Below are 22944 nucleotides of genomic sequence, written 5' to 3'. Positions count from 1 at the left end.
GTCCAGGATCTCCTTGCTCTGTCACAGCGATTTGACAAAAAACAAAGAATTTAACTGAAAAATTGCCATTTTTCCTGCAGTTTGCACATGCATGTCAGGATACCTGGCAGGAATAGGATACCAACAGTCTTGCACTGGGGCATAGCAGCAGCTCTTGCAAGTGCCAAACAATGAAGGCTCGGCTGAATCATTTAAGGAGATAGAATTCTGCACGTCTGTCAATTTCTCCACCACCGATGGGCCAACCTAAGCTGTTCCCTTTTTAAAAACTGTGTCCTGCATCTAAAATAAAACAAGGTCAGTAGAGAAACATTTTAAAGTTTCTCGATATTATCATCACTGAAGCACAGCTACCTGACATTCCAAATTTATTTATTTTATTATTTAATTTAATTTAATTTATATACCGCCCTAAGCCCGAAGGCTCTCTGGGCGGTGTACATAAGAGGTAAAAGCAAGCACAATATATAATACAATAAATACAATAACTCAAGAAACAAAAACACACAAACAATACGAAAACCAAACAACATCCAGAATACAACATAGTAATAAAATACTGTAAAAATACACTTTAAAATGCCTGGGAGTATAAAGAGGTTTTCACCTGGCGCCGAAAAGATAGCAGCGTCGGCGCCAGGCGCACCTCATCGGGGAGACCATTCCACAGTTCGGGAGCCACAACCGAAAAGGCCCTATTTCTAGTCACCATCCTCCGAGCTTCTTGATGGGATGGTACTCAGAGCAGGGCCTTAGATGTTGAGCGCAGTGTACGGGTAGTTTCATATTGGGAGAGGCAGTCCACCAGGTATTGCGGTCCCATGCCGTGTAAGGCTTTATAGGTCAAAACCAGCACTTTGAATTTAGCCCGGAAACAAATAGGAAGCCAGTGCAGACGGGCCAAAACAGGTGTTATATGAGCGGACCTTCTGGTCCGCGTCAACAATCTGGCCGCTGCATTCTGGACTAACTGTAGTTTCCGAACTATCTTCAAGGGCAGCCCAACGTAGAGCGCATTGCAGTAGTCCAATCTAGAAGTTACCAGAGCATGAACGCCTGAGGCGAGGTCGTCACTGTCCAGATAGGGACAAATAAATTACTCAACGTTACCTGGAAGACAGATAGGATGGCAATACACATTATTAACCTCTAATGAGTCTGCTGGTGAGCAACCGATGTTAGACAGTGTGTGACATGCTGCTTCTGGTATTAAAATGTTAAACTTATGGAGGTGAATGTGCAAGTCTGCATGATAATAATCTTAACACCAAATGATAGGTTATAATTAAAATATTTTTATGCCATGCTGCAACCATGTTCTTTGTGTGGCAGTGTACTACAAAGTTTAAAACAAATCATATAGGCATTGAATAAATTAGAAAACACATAAGCACAGTACAAAAATCATTCCCAGTTAAATCTAGTTTAGAGCCAGAAGAGATTAGAAGCCTGGGGAAATAAAAAAGTCTTTGCCTGGCACTGAAATGAAATCAAGGCAGCTATAACATAAGCCTCTCTGGAAAAGGCATTCTATAGCCAGGATGCCACCACTAAAAAGGTCTTTTCTCCAGTAGGCACCCGCTGCAGGCACCTGGAGAAGGGCTTTGGGTTAAGATCTAAAGGTCTGGGTAGAATCATAGATTATTAGAGTTGGAAGGCACCTCTAAGGCCATCAAGTCCAACCCCCTGCTGCATGCAGGAATCCAACTTATAGCATACCCGACAGTGGCTGCCCAGCTGCCTCTTGAATGCCTCCAGTATTGGAGAGCCCACCACCTCCCAAGGTAATTAGTTTCACTGATGTATTGCTGTAACAGTAAGGAAGTTTTTCCTGATGTTCAGTCAAAATCTGGCTTCCTGTAACTTGAGTCCATTAGTCTGTGTCCTGCACTCTGGGATGACAACCTTTCAAGTACTTATTGTTGTGAATTTATTAAAATTGGCTTTCCTGAAGTCCAGGGTACGTGCATGGTGACTCTCAGCTCTTGCCTCCTTTAAAATCAAGAACTCAGTGCACATGGAGACCAATGACCCTTCAGGTACCCTGGTCCCAAGCCACAAATGTTTAAACCAGCACATTTAATTTGGCCCAGAAACAGACCGAGAAGCTCATGGCAAAACATCCATGTAAGATGCTCATATCACCCTGTCCCAGTAAGCAATCATGTTCAGAACTAAATGAAGCTTCTGGACTGTATTTAAAGGCCGCCCCACTTACAACATGCAGTAGATCATACAGGAGGTTACTAAGCAGAGATAACTGAAGCCAGGTTAATCCTATCCATGTAATGTCTTGGTTGGCACACAAGCCCAAGCTGGTAAAACCATGCCAGAGAAGCAACCCAAGCTTACCAGTGACAAATATGGCTCAAAGGCACCCTCCAACTACATACTTGATCCTTTGGGCGGAATGCAATCCCCACCCATCAACAAGCCTATTACTATTCACCTGGGCAGATGACTCACCAACAGTGCCTTCATATCATCTTAACTGAGTTTTAGATTATTGACCCTCATCTGGTTCATGACTGTATCCAAGCATTGATTTAGCATCCCCATTCCCTCAACTGAATTAGGAGAAAAGGACAATTAGAGGTGAATGTCATTCACCTATTGACAGCATCTCACTCGAAGCCTTCAGATGACCTCACTCAGCAGTTTTAATAGAGATGCCAAAGAGCATGAGAGAGGGATAGAAGAGAACTCCATGGGACCCCAAAGCATGTGACATGGACTCGAGCAATATTAGTCCAGCACCACCTTCTAGAAGTGCCCACCTAAGTAGGTAATCCCTAACTCAACCTATCTAGAAGGATACCACGTTTGATTATATTTAAAGCTCCTGAGATATCCTGAGATGATGATATTATTATTATTATTATTAACAATAACAATAACAACAACAACAATAATAATAATAATTTATACCCCGCCTTTTGGCCAAAGGCCCTCAAGACAGCTTACAAAGAAAAATAAACACAAGTATAAAAATACATCAATGAAAGCAATACAATCTGCAAAAAATAAACTAAATAACAAATAACATTATTAAGGGGAAAAAATGTCCAGAAAAGAAACTCAGAATAAATTACATACATCCACGGCTGCCCTGCTTTGGGACTGAGATGTGTACGGGTTTCCCCAGGCATGACATCTTCAGCCAGGTGGGAGAAATAGGAACAGAGGCAAACAGAGGCAAACATAGCGCCCCCTCCAGGTTCTTTGACACCAGGAGCACGGAGCAAAGGACGGAGAGTCTGCGGGCTACGGTAGGGCGCGGGGGCGAAGAAAGCGAGGCATCCTCCCCACGGGTTTAGTTGTCAGGGGTACAAGCAGGGTGGAGCTGGTCCAGGCTGTTGATGCTGCTGGAGCTGCCGTCACCCAAGTCGTGGGGCCCACAGGGCAGGCTAAGCTCCAAGGAGCCGCCAGTGGGCTGGGCTGGTGTCGGGCCACGCAGAGGCGCATTTCTCCTGGAGGGCCAGGCAGAGCTCCTTCAGCTCCAGGTTGTCCTTGGCCAGGCACTCCTGGAGGCCCTCCAGGCCGGCCAGCTTGTGGAGGCAGGCAGCCACCTCGTCGCGCAGCACCTGCACCGCGTGGTGCCTGAAGAGCTGCCAGTGGTGCGCCAGGCGCTTGGCCTTGAGCTGGTCCTCGTCGAGGCAGCAGCACAGGTCACACAGCTCACGGTTCTTGGCCTGCTGCCACCTGTTCGCAGATCTTGTGGAGGTGCTCCTGCAGCTGCCGGTTGACGCCATCAAGATTCTCCTTTTACGTTTAAATCTGCTGCTGCTCTGGAAGATGCAAGCTTCTCCTGCCTGTTTTCCACCCACTCATACAGCCCACCCTCCCTTTAAGGCAAGGTTTTGGCATCTGTTGCCCTGCAGATGATCCTGGATCATAACTTCATTATGCCTGACCATTGGCCATGCTAGCTGGGGCTGATGCATTCCATTTCTTTTTCAGCAAAGGTCATCCAGCAGGGTAACCATGGCAGCTTCTATGTCAAAACCAAGTCCGAAATTATCTAGAAATATCAGTCTTATCTAAGAGTACTTGGAGCTGACTAAGAACCAACTGCTTAAGCACCTTGCCCAAGAAAGGAATGTTAATCACCAGCCAATAATTTTTCAAATCTTCTGAGTTCAATGCAGCTTTCTTCAGGAATAGTCTTAAAAGAAGCTGTGGTATGACAACTGGGGCCACCTCTTCTCTCAATGGACCTAATCAGACACTCCCTCTCTATTATATTTAATAAGCCAAGAGAAAGACAAAGCAAACAGGTGGTTGATTGAACTCGGTCAAGCAACTTATCAACATCCTCAGATCTTAATAACTGAATCATTCAACAAAATAAGACTAGACGGTGACCTGGATGCCTCCATTGACTGATCTGCATGAACAGATATGAGGAATATCTCATAAACATCTTTGTCAATTAGACGTGGGTATGCTGAGAATCCCAGAAGCTGTCTATTACACCCCTGCCTGACTTGCTAAGACTCAAGACTCAGACTGTCTAACATTGCTTTTGTCACTAAGTTGCAGGTTCGCTCTCAAACAAAAACTGTAATATAAAATTATGTAGATTGCCTTCAGATATTTCATATCCTGATAAAAGAACCCTACCCTCTTCTGGATTAATTTTTCTTTTGCGCCTTGATGTCTGTGATCAAATAAACTAGACTCATTCTTCTTCAACAATTACAATGAGGTCTCCAAGTAACTGCAAAAGTGAAACATTATTTGAAGTGTTGATGGCATCAACGTGATTGTTAAAAAGTATCATATTTGCTTTTTCTATTTCACTGTATTTCATGATTCTTCTTTGTGAGCTACCTTGAACTTTTGCAAGGAAAGGCATGGTATAAATATTTTAAATAATTAATAAATGGTCCCAGGCCGTGGCCTGAAAGCACATGAGGTCACTACCTTGCTGAAGCTAAGTGGGTCTGGGTTCATCCGATGGCTGGATGGGAGACTGTGTGGCAATCACATCCATGTTGTCTTGGGTTTTATGATACAGGAAAGGTGGGGTATAAATGTGATAAATAAATAAAATTTAAAAATAACCTTAACATATGGGAAACTGAAATAGACACTTCCAGGCTGATCAAAGCAAAGCAAAGAAATTGCTTTGCAGAAATTTAAGAGCCAAAACTGAACACAATGAGCCCTGACTATTGTATTAGCCTGGTACAGGTCGTAATAATCTCAGAAAATAGGCAATATATTTTCAGCCTGGATGTTTCTGCTCAAACTGCAGCCTATGTGTTGAGTAAAGCAATTCCAGAAAACTCCAAGTATCCCATAAGGATTTGCACTGTTTTGACAAGATTTAACTAAACAGTATTTTGCTGCTACTAAAACCCATTATGCTTCTTAAAACTAAAATAAGATGCTGTCAGAAATTTCCAATTCTGAACCCGATTCTATGCATGCAAGGTTTTTAGAACAATGGCGCTAACATACTCACAACTGGACACAGGTTCAAGGCCACTGAGGCTAAAACCACTAGTCTGGGAATAAATTCCATTTAAACTCCATGTGACTTTCTTTTAAGTACACAGCAATGTCATCAAGATGCTTATGTCAGATTGCTTACAAGAGACATCTCTTAAGCTTTCAGAAACTCTTATTGCCTTTGGGGAAGCGCTTTCCATTTTCTCCTAATTCAATACATGACCAAGAATCATTTTTAAACAATGAATGACTTTGCTTAATTGTCCTTCATAAGGATGCAGAGAAATGTCAGGTATTCACAGAATTATGTATACCAAACTGGTTTGGTATCAAACTGGTTTTAGACTAAAAAGGCATTTGATGATCTTTAAGGTTACCATCTGCTATTTTACAGAGGTCTCCAGCATAATAGCAATACCTGTATATACTGAAGCGGATGGGGACTGAATTGCACTAAACAATATTAACTTGAATTTGTATTTTAAATATATACTGTGTTAAGAATGCCTTGTTAATATGAAACATAAAAGTACGTACAGAGCAGCACTGAGAAAAATGTTACATAAGGATTTTATTTAACAGTGAGACAGAATTCTAGATTTCAGCTGACGTTCAAATAAAAATCAAATAAAAGAAAGTCAAATCGTATAATTAGATGTTAAAAATCAGATACAACCAGAGCCAATCTATTTAAAGGTCCTGAGCAAATAAAGTCTTAGGTGCTGGAAAAACATCAGAGTCAGTACCAAACAATCTCAATCTCCCTCTCTCTCTCAAAACAAGGTGCCCCTACCAAAACGGCAATATCTTGTATCACCACCTGCCTGACCTCTGTCAGTGGAGAGATCTGAGAAGGAAATTTTCAAAAGGTTCATGCGGGAACAAGCGGTCCTAGGCTGTGTGCAGTGCTGTCAAGACCGGCATTTTGAATTACCTCGGTCTGAAAGCAGAAATTAGGTGCCAGTGCAACTGCTTTAACTCTGGTGAGGTATGATCCAAATGTCTGGCTCCAGTAGTTTGCACCAACTGAAGCTTCCAAAATGTTTTAAAAGGCAAAAATAATTAATCCAAAGGTTTTTAAGTGTTGCATTTTAAAAAAATAATTGTGAGTTATGAGGTGTGCTGACTTTGGGTATTTTGCTTTTCATTTGTTTTTTGTATGTCCTGGCAGCAGAGCCAGATATACAATGCTATTCCATAGCTGTTCTATGGAGAATTCTCAGTATTCATTCAGGTGAATTCTCAGTATTAGCTCAATTTCAAGATTTAATACATTTGTTAGTGTTTCTTAAGCACTTAGGGTTTAGAAGCAAGACTGGCAATACCTCTCAGTAATGCAAAAACATAGGCCAAGCATGTAGCTTGACAAAGTAGTATTTGCTAAACTGCTTATGCCCCCATCAACAAGAGAAATGTGTGTACAGAAGCAGGCTTCATTTGCTGGCCTGGAAACAGGGGTTGGAGATCAGATACACATCCAGTACTGATACACATTGCTTCCAGTGGGATGTGCACACGGATGTGGCTTTGAATGCACATACCTGTCCAACATTTTGTCCAGGCACCTTATTGAAAGAAATGTAGTGCAGACAGTGAGTAAATGTATTTGTTTGCATATCCAACTTCTGCCTGCAATTCAAGCGCTGCACATGAAGAAACCTGCTTTTTATGCACAGATATCCTTTATTGGATCAGGAGCTTAGGCTCAATTTCCTCCTTCTACATTCCCCCCGCCTCGGCCCAGCTCCAGAGTAAGAAATTCTAGAATTATACAGGGCTATAACTTATGGGAGCTAAGGCCTTTTTCGAATTTCAACAATCGCAGCTTTGTTTCTTTTTTAAAGAAGTTCTTGGCTTTTATTGTTGTGGAGAAGTCCCAAAGTATTCAAACAGTTTATGCAATAAGCTCAGAGGGTGTTTCCAGCAGCCAGAACCTCTGCATTTCACAGACTCCTTGCCCTACTCCATGATTCCATATCAATTCAAGAGTGCCTAGCACAGGTCATACTAACAGTTATACCAACACAATGCCAAACATGGTGTTATGCTTGTACCCAAAGCACACATGCAGGCACAAATATTTAGCACCAGAGTGCCAGTCTGATTTCAAATACATAGCCTTCCCCACGCTGGTGCCCTCCAGATGTTTTGGACTAAACTTCTTATAATCAAGGTTCCCCACCCCTGCTGTACAGCCTCAAGCAAGGCACTTTAGCTGCAGTTCTGTACAAATGTTAAATTCTTTTAAACTTTAGAACAGATTCCCCCACACATAAAATGGAGGTCCTCTTGGAAAACTAGCTTCACTTAACTTATAATATACAATAATGAATGCAAGTCCTACTCAAATTGTTTAATGAACAGAATAAAACTGAATCTTGGAAGTATGACACTCAGTTCCAAGCAAAAGCCATTGGGCAAAATGTGGCTAGATGAAATGCACATCTCCATTCCAACTCTATTATTCTATGATTCTGTGTTTGTCTTCAAAATGCTTAATCTATAGTTTTTGAAAAGGTTTTAAGACTATCTTACAGGCTGATAAGTACACTAAATTAAATGCTTTTATGGCAGTTTTTTAATGGCAGTGTTTAAACTTTTGTTCTTTCCTTGCATTACATTCTTTCAAATACCCACCAGTCCGTATTGTGGGCTCAAATGAATAGGACAATCAGGCTGCTTTTTGTGATTATAACAGAATCTGACGTATCAGATCTATTAGTAATTAAAATAATATGTACTAAAACTAAAACAAAATAAAAGTAAAAACCAGAAGAGAGTCGCTAGCACATAGTGGTCATCATCTTAGGGTGCAATCCAACTCGCATTTATGCTGGGCTGAGGGGAGCTGGATGCAGCAGATCTCCGGCTGAGCTGGCTGGGTCCCAGCTCAAGCCCCTCAGCTGGGCCAGCCCGGTTCAGCTGGGACCAGCACAAATGGAGCTGGCATAAGGCCTGGAAAAGAGGAGTGTCAGGGGTGGGGCCAAAGTGAGGGGATCCAGGCCACATCCACCTCATGTTCAGAGCGCACCTGCAGGTCCCAATCCAGGCAAAAGTTACGATGAGAAAAAGGTCAGTCTAAGAAAATGATTGCAACAGAAGTAAATAAAGAGGGCTTACTCCCTGGTAAGGGTATTTGAGAGAGCAGGCTTTTACTTTCTGGTCCCTGTGCGCAGCTCCTGGCTGAGTCGGCATGCAGACAACCCAGAGGCTCCTGAATGGCAACTGGATACTGCAGAACTTTACTCTGGCTTCTCTCACTCCAGCACAACGTATGCTGGCTTCCCCTGAGTTGGACTGCTCTGCCCCTTGGCAATTTCAATTTTCAGGATAGGTATGACAGACAAAGTTCTATGCACTATATTTCCTCAAGATAGCTTACCCTTACTAGGTCTTTTTTGTTTACTTCTGCTTTAAAGTGAAGACAGGCATGCCATTCTAAGAAAGGTCAGAGTTGGTTATTCACCTGCAATGCAAGCTTAGATCCACAACCCGTGTGGATGTACAGACCTAAAGAAAATATAAAAAAATTAAATGGAAAGGAAGCCTGTCAATCCAACCTTGGCCCACCTCTTGTGCTCCAAATAGCTGTCTGCCTTTTCACTGCTTAAGTGAGCAATTATTTGTGTAGCTTAGTTCTGAAATATAACATATGATCCAGCTCTCAAAACAAAGATTGATAGGGTTTTAAAAAAACCCTAAAAGGCAAGGCTGATTAAAGTTTAACTTCAGATGCAGTTCTGCCTTCACCATAGACACAGATGCACACAGACCATAAGTAGCTCCCAGGATATGAACACTCATAGACCAAGTACAGATGGGTCACATCCCTGCTGCTAATGGAACCTGGTGAACCCCCTGAACACAACACAAATCTTTTAATTAAACCATCCTGTTACAGTACCTCCTCTCAACAAGACTGAAGTAGTGTGTTTTGAGCTCAGCAAGAACCATCCACCAACTGTAGTGGAGAACAGAAAGAAACAAAGAAATCAATGGCAAGAGGAGCAGCAGAAAGGGCTTAAAATTGTGCATGTGGTGAGAGGTAGAGGACAAGCAGCCCTTTCCCAACCTCTATCATATGCTGCCAGCCAGCGTGATAGGAAGCCAAGGCAAATGAGCAAGCAAGGCAAAAAGGAACAATTAAGTTAAAAAGCCACTGGGCTTTATAACAACAACAACAACAACAACAACAACAACATGCCTTCAGCCAGAGATTTCACAAAAGGGAGGGGGCATGGACATCTGGCCAGGCTAGCACCCAAAAATTGTTGGCAGTCAATAATTAACACCTGAAAGCTTACAGAGTTAAGGGAAAGCTTAGTAAGATCCATAAAGGCTTTACTGTTTTTCCCAACCCATTGTTTCCATGAGCAGCAATTTATTTTCCTCTGTGAAGATTTGTTTTCCACTCCTGCTGCAAACAGAAGTTAGTCAGATGAACCAGCCACTTGCAGCAAGGGGAAGGGGGTGGGGTGGAAGAGAGAGAAAGCGTTTTGATTGTTAGAAATTGATTGTTAGAAACGTTTCAAACGCAAGCCTGGAAGAAACCCTTTGTATTTGTAAACAAACAAAAAGCTAATGTAGCTATCAAATTGACAGCACATTACACACCAAAGAAAATGTTTTCCCAGTGATCCATGTGTGTGCTGACACTAAATGGCTTCTGGCTGTGGTACAGAGAAACTTCATGAAAACCTGTGGAAACGGGCAAGCCGGAGAGAAAGCAATCAGAAAAGCCTACGCTGGGCCATCTGTATTCACTGCAAATGCTTTGAAGCACATTAGCAAACCTTGTACAGTTATCAGTGCTGAAAGATAGGAGGGACTGAGATAATGTCTTGTGGAGATCTCAGATTAATATACATGCCACTGGAAAAACATTTCAACTTTCTGTGGGTCAACAGTTAATCTTTAGGCTCTTCAGATTTTTCCAGCAGTAGTTGCAGAGGAGGATCGCATGAATGCAGGAGTTGGCATCAGATGCTGCTCTCTCTCCAACCTCCCAGGCACTAGCAATACTTAAAATGCTGAGAATCTCAAATGTCAGCATTCATTAAAAAGTATTTGTAGGATTCATGCATGAGAACACAGGGACTAAGAAAACCTTTCCAAAGCCCTGCCTGTTCATGATTTCAAACGGCTGAATCAGTTTTGAGCATTTTGGTTACCCACTTGACTGGACACTACTGAACTGAGGCAAGATCTGTCTACTACAAAAGGTCTGGCTATATCTATATGAATGTAAAATTTTGTGGGCATCCTAGCCAAGTTAAGCATTGTTAAGTAAATGTTAACTTTCTCTTGTTAATTACAGTAAACATGAAATGTGCATTAACTACAGCCCCCTGGTGCACACTATGTTTCTGCTGTAACACACACTCCATCAGCACATCACCAGATTTTTTGTACAATTATGCATCTTCTACACTCAAGGATTTTAATATTAAAAGTATTTAACATTTCCATTTAGCATTTCTTACAGGTTCATTCCAACAGAACTCTAGATGTCTCCCATGGGCCTATCTATGCAGGCTAATGCACTCTAATTTTGTTCTTTAGAAGAAATTTACATACAAATTCTCTCAAACCGCTCCCACTGGGGATCTTCTTTTTTTAAACAACTAAGCGCATATGACAACAGATTCTGGTCCTTCTGAAAGAAGTTAAGACCTAGGGATGAGGATAATGCCAACAATAATTATTTTAAATTGACTTGTGGACCACTGCCAAAGATGCACACACTAGCATTACTTCATGCAGGAACATTTATGCAGGATGATACCTCTCCCCCCTACCCCCCTTCACTCGCACACACTTTGCCCTTTCCCTCCCCACTCCCTTCCCCATCAACTTGGTCGGGAACTGTGCAGAGCAATTCCTAGAAAGATGGGAATAGAAAGAGACAGGGCAATATCCTATCTTCATGGACTTTCACTGCACCCAGAAACCAAACCCTGGTGTCCCAGAAACAGGGGAGAAACCAAACAAAGAGTAAATTTACAAAGGGACATGAAAGAGGTGCAAGCAGCCATAAAGAAAGGATGGTGGTTTTCTGCTCTAGTATGCATAATAAATGGGAAGTCAATGAACTTTTTCAGACACTGGAATGAAAAGGTCTGCACCACATTTTATCAGCTGGTGGATTATTCCTATGAGGATTCCCATGCCAATCTCTAGTGGAGACAGAATGGGGAATTACATGTCAGCAATCCTGGGAAAGAAACTTCAGCTCAAGAGAATTTCCATTCCCAGGAATGTGGGCAAGCAATTCCCCTGTTTGTACAGTTTACTCAACAAATCTGAAAGGTAATCTCCATTTAATTTAAGATTACAACTCAATGACTTTATGGGCAACTATATGAGTTTACATCAAAATAGGACTGCAGAAATGCAAGATTTTTTTAAAAAAAACCCACAACCCACAAACTTAAAGAGATTCACAAAAGTTACTCCCACATGTACCTATCATCAAAGATGGAGCAGAGCTGACCATTCAAGAAAAAGGTGTATGCCACTTCTGAACATTAATATTTTTAGAAGTAGTAAAGAAACCCAACCCAGCTGACTATACTAATGACAGGCGAACAGGAACTTCAAACTGAAACAGTCCACAGAGGAGAGAGAGAGAGAGAGAAATAACCCAGCTTCTCTCTCTTGCCTACCACGGAGCTCACCCTGACACTTGGATCACATTCACACTGTGGCTTAGTCATGGCTTTCCCCAAAGAATCCTGGGAAGTGTATAGGGTGCTGACTTCGTTAGACTCCTGTTCTCCTCACGGAGTTACAGTTGTCAGAGAGATTTAACAGTCAGTCCCTCTGCCAAGAGAACTCAGGAAAGTGTAGATCTCTGAGGGGAATAGCGGTCTCCTAACAACTCTGAGCACCCTTCACAAACTACACTTCCCAGGATTCTTTGGCGGAAGCCATGACTGTTTAGCTTCCCCCCCCAAAAAAATCCTGGGAAGTGTAGTTTGTCAAGGGTGCTCAGAGTTGTTAGGAGACCCCTCACAGAGCTACACTTTCCAGAGTTACAGACCTCCCTGGCTAAATCAATCTTGAAAAGAAGTGTGTCGTTCTCTTTGGGAAAAGAGTTAACTGCTAGGCACTATTGCCCTCAGCTATAAATGGTGACATATATCAATATCTGTGGCCAAGTGTTTTTATTCTACATCAGGAGTCATGAGGAGCTATCCAACATCAGTCACACTCAAGAGTAAAGTCAACTGAGTATGGACTAACACTGAGTATGACTAGCATTGGATATCATCCATATATCATTAAGGCCTAAGAATGGGCAGTTGGCAGCTTCATGGGAAGCTTCCAAAGGATAAAAAATGTTTTGAGGAGAACACAATGGCCTAGTTCACACACAACATCCAACCATAGTTTAAAATAAACTATGGTTTAATGGATGTAAGTACTTTGTTCCTCCCCCATTCCTGACTGTTAATGCGCTGCGAGGAAACAAATCCTAAACCAGCCAGAGTCTGGCTTGTTGTGATGTATAAATCCGGGCTCCTGTGGACTTGTGATTTGTTTATCTCCAAAGAAACCATGAGCAGAAGCCAACATTGCTTCCTGTTTGGAGACAAATAAACTACAGCCATGCAGGGACCTGGGTCTGCACACTACAACCAGCCAGACTCTGGTTCCTTCCATGGAGCAAACCATGGTTTATATTATAAACCATGATTTAACATTATGTGCAGATCAGCTCAATATATGCTGCCTTGTCGTCCCTAGGATCAACTAAGCATGCTCTGTTACCATACCATCAGTTTCCCAAGGGCACACAGAGAGTGCTTCTCAGTTGCTGCTTGCATTATGGAACTCCCTTCTGGTAAAGCAGGGGTGGGGAACCTTGTTCAGCTTTGGGGGGCGACATGCCAGTGGTGTGCATGGCTAAAAGAAAAGGCAGATGTGGCCAGCGGCAAAACTGTGTGGAGCAATGGATGCAACTTTTACCTTTGTACAGGAAGCTACATTCCTGCCACACAAAAGACTCACATTTCTGCATACAGAATATCTCTCGATCCACCTCAAGCAAGAGCCATTAACACAGTTCAAGGACACATTCCAGGCAGGCAAAAGCTCTTGAGGAGGGTTGGAGCAGAGCCTACGAGTAGTCCTGAGGGTCAGACACAAAGGCCCCCAAACCTGAGGTTTCCCTCCCCTGCAGTAAAGACTTGCCAGGGTCCTACCTGTGTTGAAAACCTTTCAGTCTGGTTATGCATTTGGCAATGAAAGATGAGTAGTGATAGATATTTAAGATTTTACATCATTTTATTATTTGCCATTTTTAAGACACTACATACCCTGAATCTTCAAGATATAGCGGGCTGTGTGCGCATCCAAATAAACTAATAGGAATAACTTCAGGAACCCAGGATTTCAGGCAAGGAGTCTTATTCAAACAGAAAAATCAATCGTTTAGATGATTTCTCGTTTTAAAAAAACTTCAGAGAACAATAACCAACTTTAATCTAAAGTCTTGCTGAATTTTTATTTGGATCCTCAATAGCTTGTCATTCTAGTTTTTAAACTCACCTTTCCTGAGATCTAGAATACAATAAAATGGAAATGGACTGCCTCCAAGTCAATTCCAACTTATGGCGACCCTATGAATAGGGTTTTCATGGTAAATGGTATTCAGAGGTAGTTTTACCATTGCCTTCCTCTGAGGTTGAGAGGCAGTGACTGGCCCAAGGTCACCCAGTGAACTTCATGACTGTGTGGGGATTCGAACCCTGGTCTCCCAGGTCGTAGTCCAACTCCTTAACCACTACACCACACTGGCTCTCAGATACAATAAGAGATTGCTAAATAGTGTGAAAAGGATGCTACTGAAGGGTTAAGTATCATGGGCCAAGGCTGCCCTATACAGGCTTATTCCAGCCACCGAAAGCTAGACCAAACCGGAAGGTTGCTGCATAATGCCCATGGCTTGCGCAGATCTAAGCCACTCTTACCATTAAGGAGCAGGCACCAGGAATGGTTCTGTATTATTATTATTATTATCTAAAATTTATTAGATGCCTATCTGGCAGGTAAGACCTGTCACTCTAGGCGACGTACAATAAAATACATATCGAAATACAAATTACAGCATACTAAAACAAATTACAGCATATAAGTAAAACAAAAACAACATAAAAATGAGAATGAAATTATGACAGCCAGTCCACAGCCTACACTGAATGGCTATAACAGAATATCCCCACCAACTTAATCAAAAAGCCAGGTTTTCAGCTGCTTCCGAAAACACAAAAGTGATGGAGCTAGGCGAATGGCCACTGGCAGGGTATTCCAAAGTAGGGGAGCCGCAATAGAAAAAGCTTTAGACCTAGTCCTGGCAAGTTTAGCCACTCTAATTGAGGGAACCAGGAGAGATCTAGCTGCTGAAGATCTGGTACGACCACCTTCTCCGAGAAGAGAAAGTTTATTCTTCAAGTAAATTGGACCAGCATCAGAAAAAGACTTAAAGGTTATAACCAGTATTTTGAACTTCACCCTTGACACTGTATGGTTTCTTATTGTATTGGGGGGGGTATACTATCTGAGAGAGGCTCTTACAAAGGAGTTTGGGCTGATCATGAGACCACAAAAGGGAAATAAAGTTGGTAGTGGTCACTGAAGCACATAGAGCCCAAGCCATTTTCAACAGAAAGCTGAAACACAAGAGAAACAGCCTCTCTTCTAATCTTGCTACTTAAAAAAATGGAAATGGACTGCCTTCAAGTCGATCCCGACTTATGGCGACCCCATGAATACGGTTTTCATGGTAAGCGGTATTCAGAGGGGCTTTACCATTGCCTCCCTCTGAGGCTGGTCCTCCCCAGCTGGCTAGGGCCTGCTCAGCTTACCACAGCTGCACAAGCCAGCCCCTTCCTTGTCCGCAAATGCCAGCTGGGGGGCAGCTGGCCTCCTTGGGACTATTTATTATTTTATTTATTTTTATTTATTTTATTAAGCTTATATACCGCCCGACTAGCAACAGCTCTCTGGGCGGTGAACATTAAAAATACAATAAAAATAACACAATACAGTATATCACAATACAAAACTGTACAAAAAACTGTACAGTCTAAAATCAAAATATAATAATTTAGAATTAACAGGAATTAAAATGCCTCAGAGAAGAGAAAGGTTTTAACCTGGCGCCGAAAAGATGATAGTGTCGGCGCCAGGCGCACCTCCTCGGGAAGACCATTCCATAGTTCGGGGGCCACCACTGAGAAGGCCCTAGATCTTGTCACCACTCTCCAGGCTTCCCTATGAGTCGGAACCCGGAGGAGGGCCTTCGTAGTAGACCGTAGTGTACGGGCCGGTTCATATCGGGAGAGGCGTTCCGACAGATATCATGGTCCCGCGCCGTATAAGGCTTTATAGGTAAGTACCAACACTTTGAATCTGGCCCGGAAGCATATTGGAAGCCAGTGCAAACGGGCTAGCACAGGTGTTATATGCTCAGACCGCTTAGTTCTTGTTAGCAGTCTGGCCGCCGCATTTTGCACTAGCTGTAGCTTCCGAATCGTCTTCAAAGGTAGCCCTACGTAAAGCGCATTGCAGTAGTCCAGACGCGAGGTTACCATAGCATGTACCACTGATGTGAGGTCCTCCTTACTCAGATAGGGACGTAGCTGGGCTACCAACCGAAGTTGGTAGAACGCATTCCGGGCCACCGAGGCTACATGAGCCTCAAGTGTGAGGGAAGAGTCTAAGATGACTCCCAGACTACGCACCTGTTCCTTTAGGGGGAGTGTAACCCCATCCAGGACAGGGTATATATCCACCATCCGATCAGAGAAACCATCCACCAACAGCATCTCAGTCTTGTCAGGATTAAGTCTCAGTTTGTTAGTTCTCATCCAGTCCATTGTCGCGTCCAGGCAACGGTTCAGCACGTCGACTGCCTCACCTGAAGAAGATGTAAAGGAGAAGTAGAGCTGCGTGTCATCAGCATACTGATGACAACGCACTCCAAAACTCCTGATGACCACCCCCAGCAGCTTCATATAAATGTTAAAAAGCATGGGAGACAGAACCGAACCCTGCGGGACCCCACACTGGAAAACCCCCGGTGTCGAGCAATGTTCCCCAAGCACTATCTTCTGGAGACGACCCGCTAAGTAGGAGCGGAACCACTGCCAAGCAGTGCCTCCAACTCCCAATTCCGCAAGCCTCTCCAGAAGGATACCATGGTCGATGGTATCAAAAGCCGCTGAGAGATCGAGGAGAATCAACAGAGTTACACTCCCTCTGTCTCTCTCCCGACATAGGTCATCAAACAAGGCGACCAAGGCCGTCTGAGTGCCAAAACCAGGCCTGAACCCCGATTGAAATGGATCTAGATAATCGGTTTCATCCAATAGCGCCTGGAGCTGGTCAGCAACCACACTATGCAGCTTGCCCACAGCTGCAGAGGTGGCAGGGCACGTAACCCCTGAGCCACTCCCTGTGGGGGTGATCTTTAGCTGGCCCTTTACACCCAGGAGACACGAGCGGGATTTGAACTCACAGACTCTGGACTCCCAGCCAGACTCTCCTCCCCACTGTGCTATACCAGCTGCTGCTACTTAACAGTCTGCCTTTAAAGTGTGGAGGCAAAGGCCGCACCATCCATTTATTGTGATTACAGACTTTTCACTTGTCAAATCATTATTAGTACCATTCATAAGAAACAAAGATTTCACCTTGGATAAGCCTGGATACAATAGCAGGGGAGGTGTTATGGTTTCACATAGTTGTTAGCAACAAAATACTCCATGTAGAGCTGGCATAACATAGTTATTAATCAGGATGTCCCTGGTTCAAATCTGTCCTACCTTACATGGCTGTTGTAAGAATAACAAGATAACATAGGTGAATCATTTAGAACACTCTAACATTGGCCTCCACAGTCACTTATGAACACACTGTTAAACACCATTTCTTGGAGGACAATCTTACTTGGCCACAAGTGATCACCAATGAATGAATGATGATTGCAAGCTCTAACCTTGGAAGTAAGCCCTACTGAAAACAGTGGGATTTTCTTACAACTAGACATGTATAAGACCAGACTAACAGAGCTAACAGAGAAAATGCCAAAGCTTATCATAAAGCCTTGCAGTTAACAGGCACTACCCGCATCTGACTGTCAAAGAAACTCATTGAGATGACTTTACCCAATACACCGTGATAGTTAAGAATGATTAGTAAACACTAGCATCTTGAAGCTGGCAACAGGAGCATTGTTCCCCTTTAGACAAAGGAACTACCACGGCTTAGAAAGTAGCATCGTTTTTAATGCACAGATCCCTGGCTGTCTCTGAACTTTATACCATTTGAATAAGTCAGTAGTGAAGTTCATCTTGAAACCTAACAACCAGTTTTGGGATAAAAAGCCTATCTACAAAGCAGGTGCCAGCTCATGTGACTTAAATCCACCAAACTAAGAAATTTGAAACCTCCTTAAGATTCACTTGCCTGATACACGTCTAGGAGCATTAAACATATGCTAGAGAATGAATGAAGTCCTGCCTTTATCTGATGAGCCTTAACTGACGGAGAGAACATTTTGCCCCCATGAATACTGCTTTTTGTAGGTAGATATTGTTGCATTCATGGCACTTGGAATCAGCTTGAATCAGAGACTCTGCTAACTGGGATCCAATAACTCAACATATACACATTTCCCAACAAACACTGGCCATTTAGAGAATTTGCCACCCTATTAATATAAACAAATAATACAAGCACTTTCCAGCTTTAAGACTACATTGAAAATTCTGTCAGAAAGTCCTACACAACTGTGTCATACTTAAGAATACTGCATCTATTTTTTAAGGAAGAAAGGAAACTTGTGTCCATATAAAATAGAGCATGTGGAACAAATTGCCCTGTTCCACAAGACTATTCTGTATAAATACAAGCTGTACAAACAAGTCTGTACACAAAGGTCTCTTAAGCATCTTTCCATTGTCTCAAACCAGGCATCTCCTCTATTTATTAGAGATGCTAAAGCGGCCAAATTTAGGAGGTAGACACTTTGGGATTTGGCCCTGGCTTATAGCATTATACTTTTCATTTCTACTCAAATATTCAATCTTCAGCTTCATTTCTACAAAACATTCAACCTTCAGTTCCAAAACAAGATGCCCACGACAGTTTATTTTTCTAAGCATGACACTAAAGTGGTTTGAACCCTTCAAACTGGAAATGATTTTAGCGTGCAAGAAACTCAACTAAAGGAAAGCAGAACAATTCAAATGAACTTTCCTTCCCATAAGCCTTATGGTATTAGGCTCCCACATTTTTCAAAGTAGAGTAGTTTTTGTGTGTGTTTTAACTGTGTTCTTTAGGGGAGGTACTGCCACTCCTGCTACTTTTCTCTTGCTCACACACGCTATCACTTAGGAAAAAGCATACTAACTAATCTCATTGTACTTGGGAAATAGTAAAGATTTGATTTAGCAAGAGCTGGAAATTGGAAATGACTGGAATCTACAGGAACCAGGCTACTAGGAAAGTTTATCATCAAAAGCTGAGTTTGTCTCTCAAAAGTAACTACAGATAATCTGGCTGCTAAGCCTTTATTGGGATCTTTTAGTTACATCTCTGCAAAACTACATACTGTAGTAAAGAATATTGTGATGATTCGCCCAGTATGTTCCTAGGTCTATCAATTCCTCCTTCACTTTTGATGACTGATGCAAAATATGAGATACTTTACAGAAGGCACTGTGCACTGTACTATGCAACAGAGAAGCCTTTCCGAAGAAGGGAAAGACGTTTTCCTAAAGACTTCATGAAAGCTCATCAAAATGCAACATGCACAAAATACACTGCAAGGACAAGGTGGGCAGATAAAAGGAAATGTAGTGACACTGTGAAGAATGCTAGGGTTCAAATCCATAGCCTAACACAACCTGATGTTTCCGTTGCAACAGGCACTTCAAATATTTGTTGTTTTCAGCAGGTTCAGGCAACATGGGATTGGAGTGACAGCCACCTCCTTTCTTGTTTTCCAGTACTTCTCCAGTCTGTTTGGCAGCCACCATAACTGAATAACAGGGTAACTTCTCCAGTCACCACCACCACCACACAGCACAAATTGAACTTCTTAACTGCTCCTACACATATAACCCTGCTTTACTTTCCCACGCAGCAGGCGACAGCCCTTGCAAAAACCCTCCTTAGCTCCCCCAAGACACAGCCCAAGTTTCCTCTGCGCCTTTCTCCCTGCAGCCAGCTGTTCCTCTTACAATAGCTACTCCTAACAGAGCCGCACACTTTGCCATCTTCATCTCCAGTCCTGATCAGAGTCGCTTCTCTCGGAGGCACTCAGAGCCCTCAAGTACCTTAACCTCAACTATTTCCCCCACTACTGCCTCACCCTCTGCTATCCGATTCCCCACTTCCAGATACCCCTTTGCTTGTTGTTCCCTCCCAGCCCCAGTACACGGACTCCTCTTCCTTCTCACCTGACTTGGGGGGGCTCCAAACCCGGCTGCCTCTCTGTGGGGAGGGCCCCCCCGGCCCAGCCGCTGGGAGGGGGGTGGGGGGCGCTGGAGGGGGGCTCAATGGCTCCGCAACGGCGGCTCCATCAGCAGCACCTTCACCTGAGGAGGGACCGAGCCCCCCTCCCCTCCCCGAGCCACTTCCGGTCCCTCTGCTAGGAGACAGGCACGGAGAGAAGAGCGTCGAGAGGCTCGAGTGGTCAAAGAAAGCGCCCAGGGCATCATTCCGTCAGGGGTGGGAGATGACGAGCACCGAGTACATCGAACACACTCCAAGAGGCTCGTTTCGCGGCAAGGAGGAAGGAGCAGAGAACCGAGGGAGTCGATAGAGAACTGGGGAGGAAGAGTCGTAGCCGGAGGAGGTGAAAGAAGCACACAGAGCTCGGCGGCTCCTGAATAGTAGGAACGATCCGAATGCCTAGTGTATCGATTACTATCTTAAGAAGCACCCGCATCTTGAGTTGTGAGGAAAGGGAGCAGACAGGACAGCTGAACGTCGAGATCATCGGCACAGCTAGCTGGAAAAGGGAAGGGGACGGGGCGTGTCCTGGAGCCGAATATTTCATTAATAGGTGGACGATGGCACTAATAGTGATCGATAGTTCCTCCCAAATCTTAAAAAACCGATATTAGTTGTCAATCGATCTTTAGCAAACGACAATACAATAAGAATATGAATAAGAGACTGGTGTCAATAATATGAGGTTGATCTATGGTTTCTGCGTTCCCAAATTCTACTAATTGCAAATCACTGATTCCTCAAGTGAAAATTGTTGAGCATTGAAATGTCGAAGAAACTAATTTAACGTATTAATAACTATTGTGAATGACCGTTCCGATTTTCATTATGTTTACAACAAAGCGCTGTATTGATGTCTTTGGATTCGGACAATGCGTTCAGGTCTATTTTTTTCTAACGAATAAATTGCATTAATTACCTACTCTCTCTATCCTACCAGTTTTACTCACATGTAAATTGTTATTAATAAGACTAAGTACGGGCGCTTACGGTTTCATCCTTATAATCCAAGCCTAGGAACGTTTACTGGGAGGTAAAACCTACTGGATTAAATGGAAGTTCAAATAGATAGGCATAGCATTATACCCTTCGTAAGTAAAAAATAAAGTTTGGCGTAATAAGGCAAACCTCAAACCACGGGGAGGGGGGAGTTGGTCCGTCCTGGCCCCATCGGGCCCTTTGTTTCTTTAGATGTGCTGATGGTGAAGATGGCTTGGATGAACTGTGGGTCACGCCTCATTTAATATCCCCATATTTCTGTCTGTTGTCATAGCCTCCCCCAGCCATGACGGTGTAAGGAACTAGCAACGTTTTATTAATAATAATAATTATTATTATTATGGTGATGATGAGGCATTGGATACCCTGTAGATCTAGCTTTCAGCACAATCTACTGGTTACAGTGTTTGTGAAAGACTTAGAATTCCTCCTCAACCACAGAGACAGTAAGACAGAAATAGTAGAGGTCTGATTCACAGGTTTGTTGGGAGGATGGACTAAGTAATTAGGATGAAGCACTTCACACATAGCGCTATAATTGATAATAAATTTTTCTGTCCAATTTTAATTTAAAATTCTTTGAAGTTAGCAGCATTGTCTTAAGAACACATTAAATTTGATTGTTTTCATCCAGCATGTGCTAATGTGCTCCTCTTTGGAGCTTACAACTGATGAATTAGTTAATTAAAGCCCTTTATTCCCACATGTAAATAAGACAGGGAATCAGGGCTGGTATGAACCAATTTACCTTTGGCGCTCAGATGCACATCAAACACAACACCCCATCAAATAATACTGGTCAGGGAACAAAATCATTATACTCCTGAAATGGTGTCGTATCATCCTTCATTTATTTTATTTAGTCATTATTATTCTCATTATGATTAATTCATTTACACTAAATTGCAACATTTGTCACTCCCAAAAAATGTTATGTGCCTTCAAGTCAATTATGACTTTATTTATTATTTAGTTTATATCCCGCCCTTCCTCCCAGCAGGAGCCCAGGGTGGCAAACAAAAGCAGTAAAAACACTTTAAAACATCATAAAACAGACCTTAAAATACATTAAAACAAAGCAACTTTAAAAAAAATTCTTTAAAAAAGCTTTAAAAACATCTTAAATAAAAAGGGTAAAAAAAACGTATTTAGGGGAAAAAATAGGTGACCCTATGAATCAGCGACCTCCAACAGCATCTCTTGTAAACCACCCTGTTCAGGTCTGTCGCTTCCTTTATGGAATCAATCCACCTCGTGTTTGTCCTTCCTGCTTTTCTATTCCCTTCTGTTTTTCCCAGCATTACTGTCTTTTCTAGTGAATCATGTCTTCTCCTTATGTGTCCAAAGTATGATAACCTGTTTCATCATTTTAGCTTCTAATGATTGTTTTGGTTTAATTTGTTCTAACACCCAATTATTTGTCTTTTTCGTGGACCATGGTATCCGCAAACCTCTCCTCCAACACATTTCAAATGAGTTGATTTTTCTCTTACCAGCTTTTTTCACTGTCCAAATTTCACATCCATACATAGAGATTGAGAACACCATGGTCTGAATGATCCTGACTTTAGTGTTCAGTGATACATCTTTGCATTTGAGGACCTTTTCTAGTGCTCTCATAGCTGCCCTCCCCAGTCCTAGCCTTCTTCTGACTTCTTGACTATTGTCTCCTTTTTGGTTAATGACTGTGCCGAGGTATTGATAATCCTTGACAAGTTCAATATCCTCATGGTCAACTTTAAAGTTACATAAATCTTCTGTTGTCATTACTTTAGTCTTCTTGACGTTCAGCTGTAGTCTTGCTTTTGTGCTTTCCTCTTTAACTTTCAACAGCATTTGTTTCAAATCATTGCTGGTTTCTGCTAGTAGTAATATCTTAAATGTTTCTCCCTCCAATTTTCACACCTCCTTCTTCTTGGTCCAATCCCACTTTCCGTATACGTTCTGCATATAGATTAAACA

General features: G+C 42.6%; 1 protein-coding gene and 1 pseudogene across 8 annotated transcripts in view; both read right to left on the bottom strand.

The window, feature by feature from the left end:
• Window positions 1-21271, bottom strand: part of IKZF4 (IKAROS family zinc finger 4) — a 78172-nt gene extending 56901 nt beyond the window's left edge. For 2 of the 8 annotated variants that reach the window (XM_061615486.1, XM_061615489.1), the window contains exon 1: window positions 21112-21271. The gene's annotated coding sequence lies outside the window, so the exon portion shown is untranslated. Of the gene's footprint in view, window positions 1-19928; window positions 20167-21111 lie in introns of those variants that run through there. The other 6 variants (XM_061615487.1, XM_061615492.1, XM_061615488.1 and 3 more) reach the window with 4 other exon arrangements.
• LOC133378732 (coiled-coil domain-containing protein 85B-like) lies at window positions 3314-3752 on the bottom strand (annotated as a pseudogene).
• Window positions 21272-22944: the final 1673 nt, after the last annotated feature.

Source organism: Rhineura floridana, chromosome 3 (assembly GCF_030035675.1).
Source record: "Rhineura floridana isolate rRhiFlo1 chromosome 3, rRhiFlo1.hap2, whole genome shotgun sequence".
NCBI classification, from domain to species: domain Eukaryota; kingdom Metazoa; phylum Chordata; class Lepidosauria; order Squamata; family Rhineuridae; genus Rhineura; species Rhineura floridana.
Note: the sequence above shows the minus strand (reverse complement) of the source record. Positions and strands in the feature narration are given on the sequence as shown.